Source organism: Lonchura striata, chromosome 3, assembly GCF_046129695.1.
Source record: "Lonchura striata isolate bLonStr1 chromosome 3, bLonStr1.mat, whole genome shotgun sequence".
NCBI classification, from domain to species: Eukaryota; Metazoa; Chordata; class Aves; order Passeriformes; family Estrildidae; genus Lonchura; species Lonchura striata.
The window spans coordinates 58272882-58289711 of record NC_134605.1 but is presented as its reverse complement, the minus strand read 5'-3'; positions in this window follow the sequence as shown (position 1 = coordinate 58289711).

The following is a 16830-nucleotide window of genomic DNA, read 5'->3' as shown; positions in this document are numbered from 1 at the left end:
TTATTGATGCTTTTTACATAAATCACCAGCTGCTTATCAAATAATAAAGTTTTCATGCTTGAATTTTTTTTCATTACTTCTCTTGATTTTCAGTGACTGTGACCTCCTCAGATAGGATGCTCATTTTATTTGCTTGATAATCAAATGTAGGATTGATTTCAAGATTTCAAAATTAGTTCAAAACAGGAAAATAACAGTTGTAAAATATAAAGGTAAATATAACGGTAAGACAAATGGATGAGATTATATAATATGTAGTCTTTCCATGGTATTAACAGTGAACTTAAAATGTTGTTATTTTTCTTCATTTAAAGTGTAATAAGTTATATAAGATATAAGGAAAAAAGAACCCAAAGAGAACAATTTCTTACAGGAGCATAATTATTTCATATTATACTAGTATCTTCAAAGAGTCACAAATACACTGTGATTATTCCTTGCCTTTTCTTAATTCTGAGACATATGTAAATGTTTTAGGGGAAGATGTTCAAGAAATAATAAGCTTTAGTCCTCAAGCCCTAGCTAGCTATACTTCAGTTAGTGCTACTTGTGTATGAATGCGAAGTTCATGAAAAGTATTCATCTGATAGCAAAGCAGTCTTCTATAGCTAAACATTATTCCTTCAGCAGCAATTAAAGCACCATCAGAGAATCTTGTCAGTCTGGCTCCAGCAGCTCTAAGGAATGACTAACCAGGTCACTTGTGGCATCCATTTGCTTCCTGCCCACTGAAATTATATATTACTTTAAGGTGTGTGCCTTAAGAAGTGAACTAAGATCACCGATCTCGATCCAGGTGACAGCATTTCTGATAATCCTCTTTTTTTCAGCAATCTGTTGGGCACTCCCAGCCTCAGCACTATGAATTTTTTTATAAGTGTAAGAATCAGTTAATAAAATACTTAATAATTTCGTTTTAGCTAAGTGGAAAGTCTTTCATATAATGTTATTTCTTCTTCAAGTGATACCGCCAAGCTTTTTAGTGATTGAATAGTCTTAGTTACAAAGCATTCAGCCTATTTCAATATTGTGTTGTTGTTTTAACCCAAAGTGAAGGAAGGCTAGGAAAAAAACAGCATAATTCCAGATATTTTACCACACTACCAGGTGTGGCTGTTAAGTTCTAAAATATAATATTATCAAGGTCAGTAAACACATTTCCAGCTGCTAAATGATCTGACTAGTTCAAATGACATGTAAATACATGTCTATTTTTGTCTAAAATGATGCCATGTAGTCAAAAGCTGATTTAAAAGTTAGAAAACAAAGAGTATTAATAAATTATCATTTTGTACATATGGTAAATAGCAAGTGTCTCAAATTTTCCATAGTATGAATGAGCTTGTTAAATATATTTATTATTTCTTTGGGAATGGATCAATGCAGAACAACAAGTTTCACATATGAGTGATTGATGTTAAGTCAAGACCTTACACAATTTCAACAGGATCCATTAACAGCTAAGTTAGATGGCAGCTAATGGCAAACAGTAATGTAATGGCAATTCAGTCTAGAAAAGTGAGTTCTTTGTATAGTTTAACATAAATTATTAAAACTAGAAAAGACCTTTAAGATTATTCAATCCAACCATAAACCTAACACTGCCAAGTTGACCACATTTTTGTTCCTTACAAGTATGTAAACTTTCTGTTGCAAAAATGAATAAAATATTTCAGTGGCTTTAGGTAAATCTACACTTTCTGTAACACTTGGATTTCAATCCCAAATTCCTCTGTCACCCTGCTGCCTCCCTGCTGGCACTCAGAATACTTCTCATCTGCAGTGACCCAAATATTGGCCCAGAAAAGGAAGTTCAGTCTCTGGAAGGAGGGGAACTGCCTGAAGCACACAGCTGGGAGAGAAGGAGTTCAAATTCTAGCATGGTTGCCAAGAGCATGGTAGCTAAAGCCACTGTGAAGTACTCAATGAAAATCTATTATCTATTGGTTTTACCCCTGAATAAAAACAATATTTTATTACAACAGAGTGGCATTCACTTCTAGTTGGTCTATGAAGTTTATTGTTGGTACAGAGAGATAAGTGATGAAAATCATCAGGGGTATGGGAATTATCTTACACGAAGAAAGATGAAAAGAACTAAGAGTTTGTCTTACAGAGAAGATGTATAAAATGGAACATGGCCTAAGTTTATACTAGGAGTCGCTCAGAAATAACCATTGTGGTTTGTTTTTCTCATAGTAACAGTTTTTCTCCATTTCCTTGAACATGAAAGAAGGCAAATTTTAAACTGATAAAAGTAGACAACTTTCATTCAGGACAGAATTAGACTACAAAGTTCATGAGCAAAATAAATTATCATGGCTAAAAAATTAGCAGGATTCAAACAGTTTACATCCTTGTGTAGATGACAAGAATACTTAAACATGATCACAGCAAATATTTAAAGTCTATATAAAATCCTACAAGGTATGAAAATTTTCATGTTAGAGATTCCATCTACTTTTCTTGTTACAAGTGACTGACAGGAAAAATTAAGAGAACTGCAGACCTAAGGAAGAAGCAAAACAGAAGGCTGTCATTAGGACTTGATTGAATATGATGCATGTGTCCACACTAAAGCAATTTATAGTGACACATATATATATTTATAGTGCATATTAGCAGCATTCCATTGTGTATGATTATATACATCATTTTATCAAGCACTTTTAAAAGTTTGTCATGGATCCTGGCTACTACCATAAACAATGACTTCATCAATTTGTCTGTAATGATAGGACTTATAGATGCAATCAATCTTTCAGTAACAGCAGTGGGACCTTCTTCTACTACATCTGTAGAAAAAAAAGCACCAAAAGGAACTTAGATCCTGGTAAATGTCTTTTGAGAGACATTACACAAGTATCTATAGCTGCAAATCAAAGCAGGGTAAATATAATTTAGGAAATCATCACTTTCCTATATAGAGTAATTCATGACATGATTCTGACTGGGAGATTCCACTACTGATCTCTTCTTATAGACTTAAAATAAAAAACAAATGCTTACACATATGTGCTTCTGGGAGGCACAGTAATACTTAGCTTGTTGGGAAGACAGTTTATTAAAGTCTAAGAATTTTGTTAGAATTACTCTGATTTTGTTTTCTGTGTTCTGCATTTTTACATTTTTGGGACCTGCCTTTGACAAACCCAGCTATATATTTTGGGTCACTGAGTCAGGGAAATGCCCTGTACTTGCCTCTCTCAGAAATCCACTACCTCCATGGTTATTCTGAGTCACATTTCTTCCCACATGAGGTTCAGAACTGAATCTGTAAAACTGGGATGCATCAGGTTGAAAAGATTTATGCGGTGTTATTAAGTGTGTCAGGGAGCATCATTTGATGAATAAGAAATGTGGCTTCATTCATACTGATACTATATGTCAGTCTTCAACTAAAGTATTTTGTTTCCTCTCCCCCCAAAGATTTCACTTTCAAAGGCTGATTCTTCAAGAAATTATCAAGTCTCTCTTTATCTCTCAAATTATTGTCATGTACTGCACATTGAAGAATCCCATAGCAGGTATTGCTAATTCATCCTGCAATCACAGGATATAATGCACTTCGGATGCTCTTTTATTTTGCCTTTTTTGCTTTGTCGTCATATTTGGTGTATTCTAGAGTCAAATGCAGTCCTGCCACAAAGCAGTGACTCAAGCAGGGAATAGAAATCTTGCACAATTATATCCTTTTAGTTCCTTTCTTTTCTAATCTGATAACCAGAAGCTACTTAACAAGATGCTCATTTACTATCTAGTTTGTTTCACATATTTAAAGTATAAAATTCTATCACTTGCTATTAGAACAACAGCCTATCTTCCAGGAGCTAATCTTTTATGGCAGATGCCCTGTCTTAAATATATAAATCTATTAGAAAACCGATCTGATAAAAATTTATGCCTGCAAAATGATGATTCACTTATATCAATGTACTTGTCACTCAGACCTTAAAAAAATGCATAATACCACAGAATTGGGTGGGTGTTTAAAATATGCAAGACCTTGATAATAGGAAAACATTAGCCACAAAGTGTAAAGGAGAAGCACCAATTAAAAAATAAAATTACCAGTCCAAAATTTCCAAGTTTGTACACCATATATTATGAACAGCAGCATGTAAGCTTTTGCTTTTAGGGTGCTGCAGCAGCTACCTCATGGGTGACAGCATGATTTCAGTTTAACTGGAGATATCTTACTCATCTCCAGAGTTTTCATATCTGTGCTTTATAAAAGCAAACATGGCTTAGGCCTTATGAATCAGTATTTTAATACTGGTGTCCAAAGCCAAACTGATGAGGCTGTTCTAATTAAACATCATGCTACCTCCAAAAAAAAATAATCAGAAAATAATATTTTGTCACTTTCTAAGCTGTCTCTGAGGACAGGTTAACTATACAAATGTTTGCTTAATGTGCTTAAAATTATAGTTATTTAAATTGATTTTGTTGCTGATTGCAGATGTGGTGGACTTCATCTTTGTATTGAAGTCCATGTGTGTTTTATGTTTGTATCCACTGAATGAATTCCTTGAAAGACACAACAGCATTGCAGTGTAAGCCAAATTCAGTTAGCATTAATTTTTTTTCCCCAAACCATGCATAGACACAATGGTTCTTTCTGTCTCTCTGCTATGGATAAAATATGTTCCCACAATACTTCATACTGGTACCTTGCATCAACCATTCCTGCAGACAATACCTGTCTAACACCAGAGGCTAAACCTCTGACTTACAATATCAACTATATCATCTTGGAATGGAGGAGATCCCTGCAGCAACAGAGTCTCTCTTTGCCCTGCACTCATGGAAATAAAGAATGAAACAAATCTCACTTCTACATTAGTGATTTTTGTGGAGGCTTTTTGGGGTGGGGGGTGAGGGGTTGCAAACTTTTATAGAAGCAAAGTTTATGAAAAATAACAATTTTCATATATTTAATCATCCTAAATTCAGTGGCAAGATGCAAGAGAGGGACTCAAATTAGTGTTTCCTCAGATGAAAAAATGTGTAAAAAAGTGAATGCTACATTCTCTGTGAGTACACAGAGTTTCATATTAGTCATAGTGTGGGCCCAGTGATGGGTCAGAGATCTAGAGACAATTCTGGTTACAGCTATGAAGATTAGTTAGGGGAAAACTGATACAGTGCAAAAGAATTCATGTTTCATCCCTTCACTGGTTGTAGAATAGGTCTTTTATTTAACATAAATTATTCCTGTTGTCTGAAGTATTTAATAGAAATAGTCAAAGACTATCCACATTGCTTCAATTGATGGTAGGATATTCAGGACTTACTGAAATTCTTCTATTCAGTGTTTAATAATTGACCCTCTGCAGGATATAGAGTGAGTGAATTAAGTCACTGTCATCTGCTTTGCATAATATAAAAGCATATTAAGTGGAATTAAACAAGAATATATTTTAATCCTGTAGCAATAAATTTAATAATAAAATGTCTACTTGCCACTCAAAATCCTTATTCTGGTGAAGCATTAGCTAGATGCATCAGTAATTTGCTAGATTTCAAAAATTCAAGGTTATAATTTACAGCTATGATGCAATGCCAGCCCTCTGTGTTGGTTACATAATTCTGTTAAAGGAAAGTTTAGAGCGATTGGAAACGTTACCATCAGGATGAGTAAGGGTAGCCTTTGCAATAGTAACAGAAAAAATATTCCTACTTCACTTTAGTTCATCTGTGGTCATGAGGAAATCCACATTTCATTCCCAATAAAAGCTACAGCAGAATGCTACTAATACTGTCTCACTACAAGAAACTGATCATCTTTTTATAAAAATTCATTTGAGGCCTGGTCCAAACCTTCAGGAAGTCAAAAGAGATAAGTGGATTGGCTTTCATGAATCAAATTGACACTAACCAGACCAAAAGAATATATAAATAAGAGGATTTTGGTAGAACAAAAGCACAAAATTTTACATTGAGTTCCAGTGGAGTAAATTGTATTAGACACCCTATTACTGCTAGAGAAACTATGAGCTGAGCAACAGAAGATAATAATAATAATAATAATAGGTATAGCAAATTTCTTATCTATGTTCTCAGGCAGTGAGAAAATGTCAATGGATGTTATCTGTGGAAACACAGGATCAGATTAAAAAAAAAGTGAAATACAGCAAAGAGGAGGCAAATAACCAAGGGCCCCTTTGAACCTGAGGAGGTGGGAGAGGAGCACTGGAACCAGCCAGTCCTGAGCCTTTACTTGACCACAGGGGAAGGCATCAAGTGAGTTCTGCTAAGCACCAAGACACTCAACTGCGTCCATGGACTCCTGATCGTAGGGGCCTTAGCCAGGGAGATGTCTTGTGTTTTGCTGCTTGGTAGGGTTTGCATTTCAGGTAATGAACTGAGCCTTAGGGAAGGGCCTTAAAGAGGCCTAGGCATGGTACTGGACTTTTTTCCTTGGCAGGTGAGGAAGTCTGGTAGTTTACAAAAATACGGGGACTTAGCAGCTAGTTTGTGCTTGTATGAGCACTTCACCTTGCAATAAAGATATGACAATTTCCAGTATTTTAAAACAGACTGACATATTATATTTGAGGGCATATAAAGAAAACATCACTTCTCAAATCAAAGAGGAAAAAAGAGGTATTTTGCAACCAATTGATTTGAAATTTTAAAGAAAACTTGTCTGTTGAAAAGTCACTATTCTTCAACCAGAAAAAAACAGCTTGTCTCAGGCTGTAGGCTGTTTGGAAAAAGAATTATCTGTATTTTTTCCTGTATTTTTACCCTATTGATATCAGCATGGTTCTTCTCCAGAAATGACACACAAGAGCAATAGCAGCAATATTTTCAAAGATGAAAATAAACACATATGTATTTATGACCAGTCAAAACACTGTCAATGTATTGGAAGTCCATTTGTAAGTCTTACAATAGTTTCACTTGTACATGTTACATGATTTCTCTAGGATCCTGAACTAAATTAATGTTGTCCAAATGAACATCATTGCTTTACTCTGCAGACACCTGTAATGTGATTACACATTAAATTTACAGTATTTAAAACTTTCACTTTATAACCTGTATGTAATTACCATATCTTTCTAAAAAAATTCTTTTCAGGTATAGACCCAGAGGAACTGATTTTTCCATCTCTTATGTCATGCTCTCATTCTGAAAAGAATCCTAAGCTATGTGTGAAATAGTACAAAACTGTATTAATTACCAAAGTAAATTAAAGAATTCATGGTTAGTCACTGCTTCTGAGCTTCCAAGGCACAAAATGAGCTATTGGAATCTTGTTGTGATGTTTTTCTGCTGTAAATTACCAGGAAGAAATCAATCAATTGAGAATGAAGGAAAAATATAGCCATAAAAAAGATATATACATGAAGAAAGGAAAATAATAATTGAGAAATCTCAAAATGATTGCATATACTTCCTTCTTCAGCTAGGGCAAAATTTGTAAAACTAGGTCTACATTCAGTTTTACCCAAACAGATTGATAACTTTTATGCTATCCTGTCTCTGTGGAAGCTAAATTTGTCTCTTACAGTACTTTACACCAGCAACAAAAAGCAAAACACAGACAGAGTTTCAATATAGTTTAAATGTGATCTCTGCATCAGCAGTATTGAGGAGAAAGTTTTAGCTGGTGAAAGGGTGAATGTGTTGCTTTGATGTAAAAAGATTTATTTCATGAGAATGTTCAAACAAACAATCTGTTCCAGTTATAAGCAATGTGGCTATTTATAGGCTGAGCCTAATACAGACATAACACACTTGACTGTGAACAGTAAATACTTTGTGAGGGTTAGAAAGTGAAAAAAGAGCTGCTTGCAGGCACTGCCACATGGTGTACAGCATTTGCTGAGAACAACAATGCAACATCTGCAGATTCCCACAGGATGTGTAATTCTTGTTATTTCAGGGTCTCATCCAATTTATTTGACATTATTGTAAGATTCACATAAAGATGAATTGATTTTGGTCCTTAGCTTGTCATGTAAAATACTGGCTAAATACAGAGTTTATATTTGGATAAGTGAAATAAAACCTTCCTATTCCCACACCCTGAATAAGCACTTTCACCTTCTTTAAGATCATTCCAAAAATAACAGGAAGCAGGCAGGTAATAGGTACTATCTGGCCTAGCATTATAATTGCAGCCCCAGGCAAGAAGGGAATAATAGATTCTTCTATATACATTTTCCCCACAACCAGATCTTCAAGGCAAAGAGGCAATTGTAATAATAAAAAATCCAAATCTTTAAAACTTTTTAAAAGCAAATTGATTTAATAATTACTTTTAAAGAGCAATCATTTCTAGTAGTTCTATGCAGCACAGACAAAGTTGCTTACTCTGTTTTTCCTCTTTACTTGAGGGATGTCTGATGAAAAACAAAGTATGGAGAGACTTGTATAACCACAGGTCAACAGGTGAGTAAAGAAAAGTAAGCTTGTGCTTAAAAATGTAGATCTCAGTTGCCAGAGTGTGCAAATGCTAAATTATAACTAGTCTTTATTAGGTTTTCTGATGATAGGAGTTAGGGAAGGCATGAGCAGCAAGGGAAGCTGTACTGCCATGCTTATTCTGGGGATTGTATAGTACATTAATCCATCCATCCTTCCATCCATCCATCCATCCATCCATCCTCTGTGAGTATAACCAGCTACAGATACATTCCTATATGTTACAAATCTCTTATATTAATGGTGATTGTGACTTAAGCTGTCATTTGTCAGTGACCTTGGTTTCACCCTTAACAACTGCAGTGAGCACCAGTTCCATGGTACCTGTTTGTACTTCAGCAGCCTCTCATGAACTAAACTTAGCCTGGAAAACCAAGAAGTGAAGCCCATTTTGCCTTTCAAGTGGCAAAGTAGTTAGAGGTAGAACAACAATGCTGAAGTGACTCAGTGACAGGAGAGGCAGACAGGATCACGGGAAGAAGTAAGTGTGGCCTTCAGGGTTTGTTTGTCAGGGACACAGACACACAAATGTGGGTGATCTGCAGGCAGCTGTGTAACACCATCACCTTAATGCTGCAGTCATGACTTAGGACAGTCCCTTCTGGTAAAGAATTATAGCAAAGCCACCATCAGTAAATAAAATTTTTTTTAAAGCTATATGTATTTTTTTTCTCATTGTTTGATTTGTGGACATGAGCGTTCAGATGATATTTTTCAAAGAGTGCTCCCATTCATTAGTGCAAATTTTTTCTACTGAGCACAAAGTGGTTGGTTATGCAATATTATGCGATAATTCCTGGGGGGATTTGTACACCATCAACAATAAGGGCTCTATGCTCATCAAATACATGGCCTGCAGATGATCAGTGTATATGTCTGAGCTCCCAGCTCACACTGTCTTGCTAAACTTGTCTGGGCTGAGGAAACTTGTTTTTTCTCTTTCCTTTGGGCCTCCCACTAAGAAACAAAAATGAGTTAATTTCAGTATTTTTCAGTATTTCCATCTCTTCTCTCAAAACCCCACCTGATTCTGAAAAATCAAAATGTCTCCCCTTAAAAAATCCCAAAATGAAACACTGATCTCTGCAAAACCAAGAAAACATTTACAAAAAGTTGAATGAAACCTCCTGTCTGTGTGCAAAGGACAAGTAATTACCAAAAATAACATGTGTGATTGGTTTAACAAGAAATATTACACTTCATTATGTTTCTTTCAACAGCCAGAGAAGACTGTAAGGCTTTTCCTGGTATCAGCAGTGAGAGCTGGAAGACAATACTTTATGTTCATTTATAACCCACACACAAGTTCCTGCTGATTTACAACTTAACTCCAGCATTCAGTAATAATGGAACTAACTACCTTTAACCTTGAGACAAGTTTCATCTTCACACAAATTATTTACCTGGTTTCTGTGTGAGTTAATTGTTCCTTTCCGACAAACATTTTTTTCTGTCTTATCCAGGAATACAGATAATTTTAAATACTTTAAATCAAAAAGTGTCTAATGTTATCACATAACCTGGCTTCCTACATATACTATCTGAAGCAGTTATTACTTGAATTGACTCACGGCTTTTAGATGTACTGTTTTATCCTGATCTCGAGTAAATACTTGAAAGACAGAAAAAGAGGTTGAGGCCTGCAGCCAACAGCCCCTGACCAGTCTGTTCTGGCTTCCTTTCTACAACAGGTCTTTTGGGCTACATTTATAGGTAAACCAGATTGGAAACTGTGCATTGACCTGGAAAACACATGACATGGCCTAAATTAAGATCAAAAAATCCCCACCACCCTATCCCAACCAGATTTATTTTATCCAGAAATAATGGGAAAGGTTTGTGTAATATGCTGTTCACTTAGTGATACCCACACATTTTCTGGGGTAGGAGTGCTAGTTGTCAAGGATCAAAGTGTGCTAAAACTGTAGAAGTACCAGAAACTGCAGAAGGGTTCATGAGTGTGCTCTGACCCTGTTTTACTTGTATGTGTAAGAAAAACTCTGTGACCTTTATCTGAGCTTGCAGCCACTCTTAGGCTTCTTCATCTACAGTTTACTTCTCTGCCATTTATGCAACACCCCTCTCCACATACTCCACTCCTCCCATCTATTTGTCTTGACTACTGAATATCTAATAAGCACAGCTCATATACCATAGCCTCAGGATCTCCAAGATGTGTATTTTCATGTTTTCAAGCTGCATTTCGGTTCTTGCATATTTTGTTTCCTGTTTATTCTCCCAAGGAAATATGGGGTGTGGTAGCGATCCTTAAAAATAAGCTAGCAGCTAGCTGGGCTGACTCTCCTTGCTGAGGAAAAGGAGAGCTGTTGTCCATCCCAGGGAAAGTAACATCTGAGAAAACATTCACAACTGGTACAATTGACAGTGGGATCACTGTAATTGTAATAATATGACAAAGTAGCATTTTGAGAATTGAAAATCCTGAGCATTTACAGGAGAATTAATTATTCTGATCTGAATGATTCTTGTCACAACTCTACACAGTTGTCTTCTGAAGCTGTCTTAGAATCAAACTTGTTTCTGAACTATGAGGTGGGGGAGTGGCATATCAAAGCCTACTATGGAGGTGCCTATTCAATATGGATTCAAGTATAGAATTAATTTTTATGGCATTGAATTTCTTCACAGGTTCAGGTAGGCAGAGGAGGCCATTCATTGTTCCCATTCATGTGAGGGCATAATAGAAAGTATTTTTTAAATAGTCATCATGCATCTTTTGGTTTGGTTTGTTTTTTTAGTATTTCTCATGGCCTGGGGGCTTTTCTGGCAGTATCTTTCTTTCAAAAGGTATCATATCCTCTAGGAGAAAACAATGATGTAAAAGACCCAGCCCTTCTAGCTAAAGTATTTGAACATTGAAGGACACCTGCTGATACCATCCCAGTTTTGTCTGGCTGTTTGGGGAGGAAAGAGGGAGTTTTTGACTGTTGCTGCCCAATCATAAGTCTTCCCTAAGGATGGTGAGTTTTCTTCTCAGGCAGGTAGCAGGTGTGACTTCCTGCTTCAATCAATATGTCTGAAGGCAGGGAATGAAGGCTTAGGAAACAAGATGTCCACTCTACTTGAATAAGGGGCAAGTCCAAGAAAAAAGACCTTCTGTGGGTACAGCTGCTACTAGGATCACAAGGTAGGATGGAAATGTGGTAGAGAGTTTGGGGCTGTTGTACTAAGGAAAAAGCTAAGGAGTAGAAGTCATGGTATGTGATGATATGGTTAGGGCCTCAAATTATCTGAGTGGAGGTAATTGACTTCAGTGCTTTAACTTCTTTATAAAAGCAGCTAATTTTCTTTTCAAATTTATACACTGGACTTCTGACACGCAAAATCGGACATGATTCATATTACTTTTGAGACTACTTCAAATATAGATGCAGGTGGCATCATGATAGTGTTGGATGTCACCATCTGCAAAACATGCCTTTTCAAAACCACATTCTGCTTTTGTGGTTGTTGTTTTAGAAGCAGCTCTTCAGCTGGTGTTATCACATGATGACACAAACTGTGGGAAATGAGACAGTCAACAGGTGCTAAGAGACCTTGAATACTAGAAACAAGAAAAAAGTGAAAAAAAAGACTAAAGTTAGGCCAAGGAGATACAAAAGTACCAGAAATTTTGAAAATTTTTCAAGGTAAAAACAACCCAAGCAAAGAGAATTATAGGCCATTCTGGCTAGATCAGAGGAACTACTGTGTGAGAGTAATGTATTTATAGCCCATATCATCATGTAAGATTTCCCTGCTCTGTTACATCAGGCTTTCTCTAGGACCAAGTAGAAAAAACCTTTGATTTACTGCTCTTTATTTGGAAGGTTTTGTTTTCAACAGTAAAGCCATTCAACACTTTGTTGTTTTAGTTGTTGCTTTTTCAGCTGAAGCTAATATCAGGACATGGATTCCAGGGTAACCATATATCTGGGGCAAACTCTGCCCTAGAGCTGTTGAAAACTTACAATAGATACTGTAAGTGAAATGTCATAAAAGTTACTCTTCTTTTTTTAACTTGAATTCCTGAGGTGATGAGCATTTGATTGTGCATTTGATTGTGTCAAGAGGTCTATCTCTTCCTTTGCATATCTCCTGCCCCATACCTTCTGACTTCACTAGCCAGTTTCTGGACATTTAAAAATAAGATAATTATGATCTTAAGTACTTCTTGGAACTGAACTCCTTAGTGGAAAACCATCATACATTAATACTGCAGAAGAGAAAAAGGAAGAAGAACTCAGCAGTTCCAATAAATATTTGCCTTGTTGTCCAATGAACCTACACAAACTGGCTGACCATAGAGCACATTAATCCTGAGAGGTCAGCCATGAAAAAATTATTGTTGAGACAGGTTGAAATGGCTAAGGCACAAAAGATTCAAATCTGAAGGAAGCCATCAATTCCTTTGCTTATAGAACCACCTATTAATTACAAACACAAAACCTCCCTGCAATCAGAAATATTCAGCATGCAGTAAGCTATTCAATAAGCATATGCAAGTACCCCAAATGCATCTTTAAATGCAATTAAGTATGTGTACATAATAAGGAATATGTTGATATGTATATCCATCAGTTCTAAACATTCAAATGTTTACTTGCATAAATAAATACAATGTACAATTACAGCACTTGTAATATAGGCACACAGAAAATTTGATTATCATTTCAGTTTGATTAGCATTCTTAATTTTCTCTAGACTACTGACAAAAATCTTAAGTTCAATTATAAAAGAATAACTGTCACAGAAGTATATGAATATATTAGTACGAGACCAAAATTGAGCACAACTAATTATACGAATATATGTTTTGAAGCAAAGAGTGATAACAAAAGGTATCTTCTGAAACAAAGGCTGAGACAAACTTTTAGTCCAAGACATTGTTTTTTCATTGCTATCACCAGTGGGGCACATGGCCCATCGTGGCTTCTCTGCCAACTCTTTTTTTTATGAGTCATCACAGCATCAAAAGCCTGTCAAACACCAGAACAGAGATAACACATCCATAGACCACACTGTTACAAGCCTCCACAGTTTTTTTCCTACCATACCAGAAGAGAAGTCTCAAAATTACTTTTTCCTCACTTCTTCAAGTGCTACTCTATGTAAGCTTCGGGGAGTTGAACAAAGGACAGAACTGTAAACAAGACTAGCATTAGCAAGGGCCATGGGAGTCAGCCTGGTCACTGCTGTAGATTAGCCAGTGCTCCTGACTCCTCTGCCCAGCTGGAACACTGGGGTGCCTCAGGAACCTTTTCCAAGACACCCTTACTCCACCTGTGACAAATCCTTGATTTCTCCAAAAACGCCAGGAGGGAGAAGTGTTGGGGCAACTGCTGTCAAAACTGCATTACAGCTTTATTTTTTTTTTAATTTTAAATGGAACCTTTATAAATTATCAGGCCTCGTATGTAAAACACTGTATTGTACTGTTAAAGAATATTCCTCCCCTAATCACCAAACAAGCAATAAATTCCTCTAAAAAGAAGTCATTACCTCTGGTCAGAGTTTTCATATGTCAAGCAGGTATTTTTCTCAAAGAATACCTTCTTGTTTCTTTGTTGCTATTCAGGATATTTCTTTGTCTTTAGTCTTCTCCACAAGTCCATGCTATGAACATCATTAAAATTAACCAATAATGAATTATTTTAGAATTTATATAACAACTTTTAAAACTTGTTTTTTTAAAAAGGTTTTAATTTCTAAGGAAGTATTCAGAGAAACTCTGGTCTTTTCATTATATATGATCATATTTTCCAAATATGTCTGTAAGGAATAACATTAATATATCACATTTATTTGGTACAATTCTTCACTAATAGTAAAAATAATGAATAATTCCAAAGACAGACATGTTATACACAATACAGAAAAGGATACTAAAACTCAAGCCAAATGGAAAGTTATGTTTAAAATCAGCAGCAAGACTCTTCCCCAGAGACTGAGTACAGTCAGAATAAAAAATTCTACTGAATAACTAACAGGTGTTATTGAAAATGAGGTGAAGTGGTTTTAGGTGTATATCCTGAAGGAAGCAGGTAGCATGGTACCATGCTAAATAGTGCATTACAGGAAAATGAAATCCTACCCACCTAGTTGCTGTTGAACCTCTAAGAACTGCCATAGCATACGTCATTAGTAAAGGAGCTAAGGAAGAAAGTCTGGAGTACAACTGTATCCTTCTTCCTTAGTGTCTTAGCATTGCTCCAGACAACTGAAATCATCCTGAAGATGTTGTTGAGGGCATTGTCAAATAACAATATGGTTGCTACACTCTAAAGGGGTATCCAGGTCCAAAGCTCAGTGAAGTCAAACATGAGTGGGCTTCAGTGGACACTGGATTTAGGGACAGATTGCAGGAAGCAGAGAACCTGCTTTCAGTGCTTGGGCAGAAGCCCACACAACCCATCCGCTAGGAATCAGCAAGAGAGTTCTTGTGTACCTACACACTGCAGTCCAAAAGCAAGCTGAGCTGTCTTCCAAGGCTTACCATAGCTGAACCAGAAGAGCTACAGAACGTCATGTTGCACAATTAGCTAGTCTGACCGACTGAAGTGAATGTGTTCATTGTATGGATTCGTGGGGAAGACTAAAGACAAAGACAATATCCTGAATAACTGAATATGAACAAAGAAACATGAGAAGGTATTCTTTGAGAAAAATACCTGTTTGACATATGAAAGCTCTGACCACAGTATGAGTCACTGCATGTGACTTCTGATGATTCACTGCCATTTAAAAAACTCTGATAACAATCAACAATATCCAGCTGTTTCAAAAACTGTTTTTTTCTCTTGTAAATAAATAGTTGGAGTAACTTTTCATATCAAAAACCTGTGATTTAGTTTTCTTCTTCTTTTTAAGCCTCTAAAGAGCCATATCAGTGGGCTCTAGTGGATAAGATTGCTTACATTATTTGCTCCCCTTATCTTGGAAGGCCATTTCTCTTGCAGAGAGTTGATCTTGACTGCTCTATCTCACTCTCTTCTTGATCCAAGTAAATTACTTGGAATTCTGGTGGTGATGGTCATCTGCCAGGAACTGGACCAAGGGAACAGAACCCATACTAGCAGACCACCAGAATGCCACCAGATTATGACTTTTGGTTACTTCCATGGCCTTTGAGTTGTGATTCCTGCCTTACTTGCACAGGAAGGTTGAGTCACTTGCTTATGCCAGTATCACTGCTCAAATAAAAATAGCTTGAACTTTCTGTCAGGTATGAGAAGGTTCTTCCCAGTCAAGCATGAATCCCTTTCCAAATGAGGTAATACAATCTGAAAAAAAAAAAAAAAAAAAAAGTTTTCCATATCAGAAAGAGACAGTTGTACGTTGAGTTTAGCTAAATCAAAGTAATATGATGCATTTAGCAGTGTCCATGTGAATACAGTTTAGTAGTGAAAGGCTCTGACCTACAATTACTAGTCCTCTTGGCAGTTCCCAGTCTTCTGTCCTAAATGTTTTTTCCCCAGCTGATCTGAATTTAAGCAAGGTAAAAAATGTATCCTAGCAGTATCAAGGTATTCAGACAAATTTTGCAGGCAACACTTTCGAAAACTGACATAACACAGTTTTGTAATAGCTTTGAATAATTTTGTAAAGCCATTCAAGTTTAATCTACTTTGCAGAGAAATTATTTGAATAAAATAAATTATGCCCTTCCTAGTTTATACTACAGGAAGAATTTTTTACTCTGTTCATTCTATATCTTATTATACATAGGTAACATTGAAATTTTGGTTGGGCAGCACCAACAGTCAGACAATTCTTCCAGTAATTCTGCACTATGTTTTCATTCTACTTCAAGGCATACATCAGTGATTGAAACTACCTGAAAAAAAAAAAAAAACATCAGGTTTGGGATTATTTGCTGCTTGTATTATTGCTGACCCTGTAAACACTCCTAGTCCCTTTCAGTGCAATATTGAAGAGGCTACTAACTGAACCAATATGAGCCTGTCTTGAGCTAATCTGTTTGACTTCATAACAGAATGCTTATTTATTTAGTTACCAAGCCTCACCTGGAAATAGCAGCTAAGAGTAAATTTTTCCCAAGTTTGTTAGAAAAATATGCCAAATACAAAATCAAGTCTTAGGAGTGCAAGAGTGGACTGTAAAAATTTTTGTTCTGGGTGAGACCTATGACTGATCTAGCTCAGTGTTCCACACCTGCATTGGCCATTAGCAAATGAGGGGTCTCTCAATTTGAAACTTCCTGATAGTTCCATCATGTGTTGATTTGAGTGACATCTTTTAATTATTCTATATTTTGACTTTCTTGCTGTCCTGTGGCACTGGTTTTAACACAGTATACTGGTACATCATGTGGAAAAGGTATTCTCCTTCTATTAGGCTGACCATTTTATGGAGTGGCTCAGGTCCTT